This window comes from Elaeis guineensis, chromosome 8 (assembly GCF_000442705.2).
Source record: "Elaeis guineensis isolate ETL-2024a chromosome 8, EG11, whole genome shotgun sequence".
NCBI classification, from domain to species: domain Eukaryota; kingdom Viridiplantae; phylum Streptophyta; class Magnoliopsida; order Arecales; family Arecaceae; genus Elaeis; species Elaeis guineensis.
Window position 1 is genome coordinate 95,361,447 of NC_026000.2, and position 8,604 is coordinate 95,370,050.

Genomic DNA, 8,604 nt, shown 5'->3' on the forward strand with positions numbered 1-8,604 from the left:
CCTCGAGGGCCATTTCCTTAAGGCGGGCAGCCTCGGCCTGCTGACCTTCCACCACCTTGTTTGTCGTCTCGATGTTGGAGAGTTGGTGCCCGAGCTCAAGGACGACCGGAGGGTCAGAATGGGAGCTGGGAAGTTAATTAAATGAAGAAGCGAAAGGAAAAAGGAGGATGAATCTACTTACCTCGAGGAAGGACCCCAGCGAGTCCCAGACTCGTTGTGTAGGATCGACGCGGACGATCCTCTGGACGACTTCGGCAGTGAGCACCCGTCTACCAGCTTTTTTATTAGATCCCTATCACTGAAGGGATCATCCCCCTGCTCCTCTTCAGAGCCGCGGGATTCTTCAGTGGCAGCCCGCGACTGCCGACCCTGCGGGCCAAGGTCTTCCTCCTCTTCCTCTCACCCCCTGGCATCTCCTCAGGACGGATCTCCGAAGCAGAGACCTCGGTAGGAGAACTCAAACCCCTCGGGGAAGCCCGGCGGCGGGACGCTCAGTGTCTGCAAGGACGTCGGCGGCTGAGGTCGCTTGGGCGTGCGCGGCCGAACTCGTCCCCTCCACTCTGGCCCTCTTCGCCGGCCTGGAGGCCGCGGCGCCCTTTCTTTTGAGAGCCTTCAGGCCCCTGGCAAGCATCTGTGCTTCTTCGGCGTCCATGCCTAAAAAAAAAAAAAAAAAGAAGAGAAAAGAAAAGAGAGAAGAGAAAGAGGGCGTGAAAAAGAAGAAAAGAGAAGTAGGAGAAAGAGAGGAAAGGAAAGGAAAAGAAAAAAAAGGAGAGATGAAATACTGGCGGGATCCAGGGGGCTCAGGCCGATGTTGAACAGAAACTGCTCCTTCAGGAGGTTGGGGAGAGAAAGAGTTGGATATTTGAGGAGTTTCTGGGAGGCTTGATGGTCGTCCCCCCCAAGCTGGTGCCCGGCGGATGGAGTCCCTCAGGGAGCCCCAAGGGGGCAACTCTAGCCTCAAGGTCGGGCATCGAACATAAAGAAACTTCCCTTCCAGTTATGGATAGAAGGGGCACCTTTCAGTAACCCCTTCCTACCGAACTGTGGGGAGAAGTACCACCAATCCTTCGCCGTGGGATGACGCTTGAAGGTGTAGAAGTATCTAAACAAGGAAAGGGTGGGCTGGACTTCGACTACATGACAAAGAGAGAGGAATCCTATCAAAAACCTAAAGGAGTTCGGTGCAACCGAAGCCAGAGAAATGTCCAGAAACCGGAAAAGAGCAATGACAAAAGGCAGAAGAGGAAGCCGGAGTCCGGCACGGAAGGCCTCCTGGTACAGGCAGAAGCAGCCGGAGGGAGGGGCACTAGCCCGGTCGGACGGGCCAGGAAATTCCAGTTCGTAGTCCGGAGGAACCCCATACTGAACTCTTATCAGTTGGAGTTCGTCCGAAGTCAGAGAACAAGGAATGGCGTCCGGTGCAAAAATGGACGAGGTTCAGCTCTACCTACCCGTTCATCTACCGCCTGAGGACTCTGGGAGACGAGACAGACGAACTCCTAGAGCCGCTAGAAGAAGAACCCCTGGAAGACATCTAGAATCACGCGAAGACCACTTACAGAGACGAAATCCCTAAAAATCGGGGAAAATCACGGACAAGGTCTCGGGGACTGATGTGTAGAGCAAGAGGAAGAAAGATCGAACGGCAAAAGGAAGAACAAAAAGAGGAAGAAGTTCCGAGACTAACCTAGGCGATTCGGAAAGTACGAAGGTGCGAAAATGGGGACGGCTCGAGGAACGCCTAAGGCTGAAAAGGGCGCTGAGAAAAATCGAAGTTCTCAGGGAGAAGAAGGATGCCAGAACGAACCGTCGGATAGAGCGGGACTCTTGGAGGGAGTGCGGGTTTAAATAGACCCTAAGATCCGACATAATGACGATTGCGAATCCCCTCTAGCCGGTCTCTTTTCACCGCGTGTCCCACTCACCACAGTAGGCGGTTAAAAAGTGGCAAATGGCTGACAGTGCCTTTATTGCGTCATGCCTTGAGCACCGTTCCGCTGCAGGTTCCAAAAGAGCCTCTTCGGATCGCCTCGATTTGAAAAGACTCCAGCGCACGCGCATTAAATGCCAAAATATCTGACGATTGCGCGCGGACATCGAGGGAGCAACTTCGGCTGTGACAATCTTTCTGTACTTCCTTCATTCGAAATTCGAACTCGAAAGTAGGGGGACTGGTGTTGGGTATAAAATACCCTCAGCCGAAGTTCTTAACAGGATTGACCCTCCCGGACTCCTCCGGCTTTCGACCGCAGATGGTATCTCTCCGGACTTCTCCAACGGCTGGATTCCTACAGTGCTGACTGAATTCCCCGACGGACGAACTCCCACTGCACCACCCGAGCTCCTTCAACATGAGTTCCCCCAGTTATCTATTAAGCCGCCCCAAGTGCTCACTAAGCTCCACCGCCAGCCGACTTTCTACGACTATCAGCTGTTCTCCGAATCCCTTCCAGACTTCTTCCAGCCAGGTTCAACTCCAATCCGAACTACCCCGGACTTCGTCAATGGCTGAACTTCTCCAACGTAGATTCCTACGACTACCAGATTTCATCCGGACTCCTACGGGAGCCGGACCTCATTCCCGACTCCGGCTGCAGGCGGACTTCGCCCGGACTCCTACGAGAGCCGAACTCTGCCCACGACTTCGCTCACAGGTAAACTTCGTCCGGACTCCTACGGGAGCCGGACTTCACCCACAATTTCCATTGCAGGAAGACTCAGCCCGGGCTCCTAAGGGAGCCAGATCTCGTCTCCAGCTCCAGCTGCGGGAAGACTCCGCCCGGACTCCTATGGGAACCGGACCTCGTTCCCTACTCCAGCTGCAGGCGGACTTCGCCCGGACTCCTACGGGAGCCGAGCTCCACCCACAACTTCGCTCACAGGTAAACTTCGTCCGGACTCCTACGGGAGCCGGACTTCACCCACAATTTCCATTGCAGGAAGACTCAGCCCGAGCTCCTAAGGGAGCCAGATCTCGTCTCCAGCTCCAGCTGCAGGAAGACTCCGCCCGGACTCCTACGGGAGCCGGACCTCGTTCCCTACTCCAGCTGCAGGCGAACTTCGCCCGGACTCCTACGGGAGCCGAGCTCCGCACGACTTCGCTCACTGGTAAACTTCGTCCGGACTCCTATGGGAGCCAGACTTCACCCAAATTCCCATTGCAGGAAGACTCAGCCCGGGCTCCTACGGGAGCCAGATCTCCCCTCCAGCTCCAGTTGTGGGAAGACTCTACCCGGACTCCTACGGGAGCCGGACCTCGTTCCCTATTCCGGCTGCAGGCGGACTTTGCCCGGACTCCTACGGGAGCCGAGCTCCGCCCACGACTTCACTCACAGGTAAACTTCGTCCGGACTCCTACGGGAGCCGGACTTCACCCACAATTCCCATTGCAGGAAGACTCAGCCCGGGCTCCTACGGGAGCCAGATCTCGCCTCCAGCTCCAGCTGCGGGAAGACTCCGCCCGGACTCCTACGGGAGCCGGACCTCGTCTCCGACTCCGACCGAAGGAAGACTCCGTCCGAGCTTCGTCTCTGACCTCGACTGCTGGAAGACCCCGCACGGACTCCTATGGGAGCCGAGCTCTGCCCTCGACCTTGGCTACTGGTAAACTCCGTCCGGACTCCTAAGGGAGCCGAGCTTCGCCCCTGACTTTGATTGCAGGTAGACCTCGCCCGGGCTCCTACGGGAGCCAGATCTCGTCTCCCACTCCGACTGCGGGAAGACTCCGTCCGGACTCTCACGGGAGCCGGACCTCGTCCTCAACTTCGGCTGAAGGAAGACTTCGTCCGGACTCCCACGAGAGCCGGACTCCAGGCTCCTCTAGAATGGGTAGCTAACCACCTCTCCCCGCCAGACACTCCAGCCGAGCTTCAGCCAACAGGCCTGCACTCCCTGGCGTGGCCGCAGTAATGGCCACGACTCTGCTCCACTTCCTGCGACGGATTCGCGCGGCTCCATTACTCCCTGGCCAACCGCTATGATGCCCACGATCCTGCTCCACTTCCTGCGACGGATACCACGCGATTCTTCCATCCTCTGATAAGTCGCGACAACGGACGCCGCTCCACTCCCCACGACAGACTCCACGTGGCATGTCCCGATGATAGCCACGATTCCACTCCACTACTCTCCGCAACAAACTCCTCCTGACTCTGGGCGGCCCACTGCCCGACGGTTACAGACATCGCTATCAGTCTGTTGCCCCCTCCGCCTATAAAAGGGGGACCCCAGATACGTTATTCTCTAAGCTCTCATTTTTTACCTAGAAACTCTGCTAAAATTTCTGTTCGAGCACTCCATTCTTGTTGAGACAGAGAACCGACTTGAGCGTCGGAGGGTCTTGCCGGAGCAACCCCACCTCCGGTTTAGACTTCTTTTGCAGGTCCCGACGGCGACCGCGACCCCCACAACTCCAGCTTCTCCGGCGCAGGCGGATTTTTGCACCAACAATATCCATGATAGTCAAAGAAAAATAGATATGTATATTGATAGATATGTATTTAATCTATATCCAGATATCTGATTCTATTTGTAACTTTATTTAATTTTATATAGCACTCATTAATTTTCAAGAAAAAATATAACCATATTAATATGCTATTGATTTTATTTACCACCCACTTAGTAATTAGTAATACTATAATTCTATGGTCATATAGTTTAATAACCTACTTATATCCATATTTATATCTATGCTTTTAGTATCCAATTTATATTTGTATCCATTTACAACAAACATGGATATAAATTTTTGCATCCAACTAATATCATATTCTAATTTGTATTCGTCAGACAACAAATATGGATATGAATATATTAAAATCTAATTCGTATCTTATCCTATTTCAACCCTACCTAACACAATACTGTAATGTCTCATCCCTAAATTGAAGTAGCCAGCCATGAACGAACGAGCACCATCCCATGGCTTTAAAAATTGTATGACAAAACAAACCTAATTTTAGAGATACAAATAGCATAATCACCATCTAGGCCGATGATGAGAACTCACTCAAAAAGGACCTTTCGAGTTGCCAGATAGCTAATGGTCCATGACAATTCAGAAGCTTAGTGTTGATCTCCTCAAGCACGATCGTGTTTTCTCCCTTAAACTTCAAGGAGTCTATCCTACCTACGATGATCTTCCGCCTACCTAAGAACTTGAACTTGCCCACCTTAGGGCCTCCTAGAAATGAGCACCATTGCTATCTTTGCACCGCATAGATAAATGCCCTACATTCACCCTCATGCACCTCTCATGCCACTTTGGAGACTATCAGCTCCAGCATGAGAGAGCGTCTTGTTGATGCACAGGACATGAGAAGGGTGAACCCACACTCAAAAAGATGGAATGCATCCTTCCCAGAATATTTTGCCATGTATTTGTTGCAGGCAACAAGGGCAGCCTCAAGAGTTTCACTAGAGGCATTCTCCTTTTCCTAGCTAACAATGTAAACAAACACAGGAGGAGAACTTATCCACACCCGTCTCCTTCATACCCACATCACATATTCAAATCTTGGGATCAGGGACACAACAACAACACCTTGACTTAGGGTAGGGATTGTTCTTGATCTCTCGAGAGCAGCGGGCAGGTCTTCGACCCATTATAGAACCCAAAAAAAATAAGCAAAAAAAAATTTAAATAGTAAGGATGTACCCATATGCTTAATATTTTGTGGATTATGGTAGGTAACTGGCTCCCTCAGAACAAATTTGAGATTTCAACATAGATATATTGTTCAGACAAGGCTGAAACTAGTGTTATGTTCAATCACTGGGAGCTTGGACCTCGAAAGATCCATAACATTAAAACAGTTATATAGAGTAATGCACATGATATCTGAAATCATTGATACGTCAAAGTTATAAACACAGAAGCTGCAACAACCATGCAACTTACTTAAAATATTGTAAAATAGATATCCCTTAAGAATTCATGAAACGATAAAAGTTGCTAATTGAAGACACAATGTAAATGTTACCTGAATAGTGAATAGCAACATAAAAAAACAAAGAAATCAATATCATGGTAAAAAGCAGTATAAATACATATTAAAGTTGGAAGCTATAATTTTGATCTCTCACTAAGTAGAACGCCCACTGCCAAGTAGCAGCAAAAAAAATGACTCAAACTACAGGGATAACATTAATATGACAGTGAATGTGCATTGTTGATTCCTCAATTTGACTCCAGACTCGTTTAAAATAGAAAAAGGAGCCTTTAAGCCATGACACCACCATACATAAACACAGCATCAAATGAAAACAATGTTGATTGAATTTGTGAGAACAGTAGATTTTTATAAATACTACAATGATATGGATAACCGTATTTTTATAGTAAATCATATTAAACTGATATTTCAGATAAAAAATTCAAAAACAGATCCATCCTAGGGCAAACTTATTCTACCAAACAAAAACCTGACCACAATCAGGAATTGCACGTAAAGGAGCTGTAAAATCATCACAAAAAAGAAAAATAAAACTTGCTTTAACCTTGAATAGATCAACAAGCGACCCATTTCATCTGGAAAGGCCATACCTTTAACTTTAGCTTTTCTAAAGTAATTAAGCATGATAAGATTATTCAATACTAAAAGCAAATATAGAGTGAATTACTGAACGACTAGAAACCAATTACCAAGAATGGCAGAAATCGGAAAATACGGCTCCAAGAAATAAATTAGTCAAACAAAAATGCAAGTTACTAATTTGTAATAATGGAATATCAAATTTAAGGACAAAACCCGAAACTGAGATTTTATAGCAATTTTTGTCAGGGCACTGCACAAAAGATCAGCTTTAGTGCGCAACCCTAGAGCAATCCTGAAAGGGAAAACGCAATAACGTTTATCTCAAACATAAGTGCAGATGAATCCCTCGGAAACAGATAATTCCATTCATCAAATGGATGTCAGCCCACTACTTTAATCTCACAAACTCATCTTCACAGGGATTCAAATAGCATAATAATCGCGTACCTCAACACAAAGTATAAAAGCAAAAAGTAAGAGATAAGTCGTCAAGTAAAAATTCTTGAAAAAGTATCCTCAGTTCAGGTCTCCGTGAATCTTCCGCATTGCACAACATATACCTCGGAAGAACGAAAGTTTTGATCTGATCATCATCGGAAATTATATTAAAGAGAATTTAAAAAAAGGTAAATCAGATAACAAAAAGAAAACGAAAACAAATAGACTGGATTCAATTGATGGATGGGTCTCCTCAGTTCATGTCTCCATAAGCTTTTCCGCATATGTGGCGATCATCACCACCATCAGAAGAACGAAAGTTATTCTTTTGATTATCGTCGGAGATATCCATCACACCAACCAAAAATATAAACCATAGAGTACGAAAGATTTTTCCATCATCAGACTGGATCTCAGGCGGTAAAGCGAAGAAGCGTACCTGTTTCGTCTCGTCGCCGCCGGAGGAAGGGCAAGCAATAGCGGACAGAGAGGTGGGTTTTATAGAGGGACGGGGGAGATGGATGCAAGAATGCCCGGGCCTTAAAAACCCTAGGTACTATAATTTGGGGCAGGCCGCAGTGGTGGGTCTCCTGGGGTCCAGCGGGTTTCAACGGGCGTTGGGTCAAATATTGGATCGGAAAAGTATAGGTCAAATTTTATTTAATTAAAATTAAATTAAATTAAATTAAATTTAAAATTAATTAAATTTAATAATTCAAGCTAAATTTGAATTCCAATCCTAATTGAACGAGAATTAACGACTTTTTTAAATTAAATTTTTATTAAATTTAAATTAGATTTGAACCAAAACCAAATTGATCATAAACCTCATCTAATTGGATGAGGTTAAGAATCTTAATTTTATTGAGATTCTCTCTCCTATTCGATGTAGAAAAGGGAAGAAAACGGTGCCCTCCTCTTAGCACATGCAAAAAAGAAGGGGCACAAATAGTTAGCACCCCCTCCATCTTGATTTTCTCTCTCGATTAATTTTGAAATTAATCAATTTTCATCTGATTGAGAATCAGATTGAGAATTTCCTCTAATTATTTTTCTTTTATGATGGTGTGGAGATTGAGGAGGAATTTGATTCCTCCTAGGGTTTGGGCGTGGGCCTCTTTGTGGCTGCCCACCCTTGCACTTATAAGAGGGACATTCCACCTCTTGGATGGCCCAACCTTTCCATCAAGTTTTCACGGTAAAAAGGAGAGAAAAATCATAGAGAAATAAGAGGAAAAAAAGGAGAGGGAAATAAAGGAGAGAAGAAGAGAAAGGGTTCTCTTCTAACATCTTCTTCGAGGTCCTGTGCGAAGGTGTTTGTGCAGATTTTTTTCTACGACAAGGTCCAATCCTACGGAGCAGATCTGAAAGAGGCTAGTACTTCGGTGATCAAGAAGGCTTCGGACTCATCTCAACCCTGTGTGGATATCTGTAAAAGCTAGATACGTGCGTGGCTACAAACAGAATTAGGATTCGATCCAGATCCGGCTTGCAAGTGAATAGCGATCCCAATGTAAGATTTTAATCCTCTTTATTTCTATTTTTAGATCTATAAATCTGATTTTATCACACATATTAGATCCATTTTAGGTGATATTAGATGAGATCTAGGGCATGCAATAGGTTA

General features: G+C 46.7%; 2 non-coding genes and 1 pseudogene across 2 annotated transcripts; all 3 read right to left on the minus strand.

The window, feature by feature from the left end:
- Positions 1-1,839: 1,839 nt before the first annotated feature.
- On the minus strand, positions 1,840-7,543 carry LOC140851273 (large ribosomal subunit protein uL16-like; annotated as a pseudogene).
- Positions 7,050-7,140, minus strand: LOC114913506 (small nucleolar RNA Z159/U59). The gene has a single exon (XR_003799477.1). It is a non-coding gene; the product is annotated as a small nucleolar RNA Z159/U59 (small nucleolar RNA).
- LOC114913505 (small nucleolar RNA Z159/U59) lies at positions 7,225-7,323 on the minus strand. Its single transcript, XR_003799476.1, has one exon. It is a non-coding gene; the product is annotated as a small nucleolar RNA Z159/U59 (small nucleolar RNA).
- Positions 7,544-8,604: the final 1,061 nt, after the last annotated feature.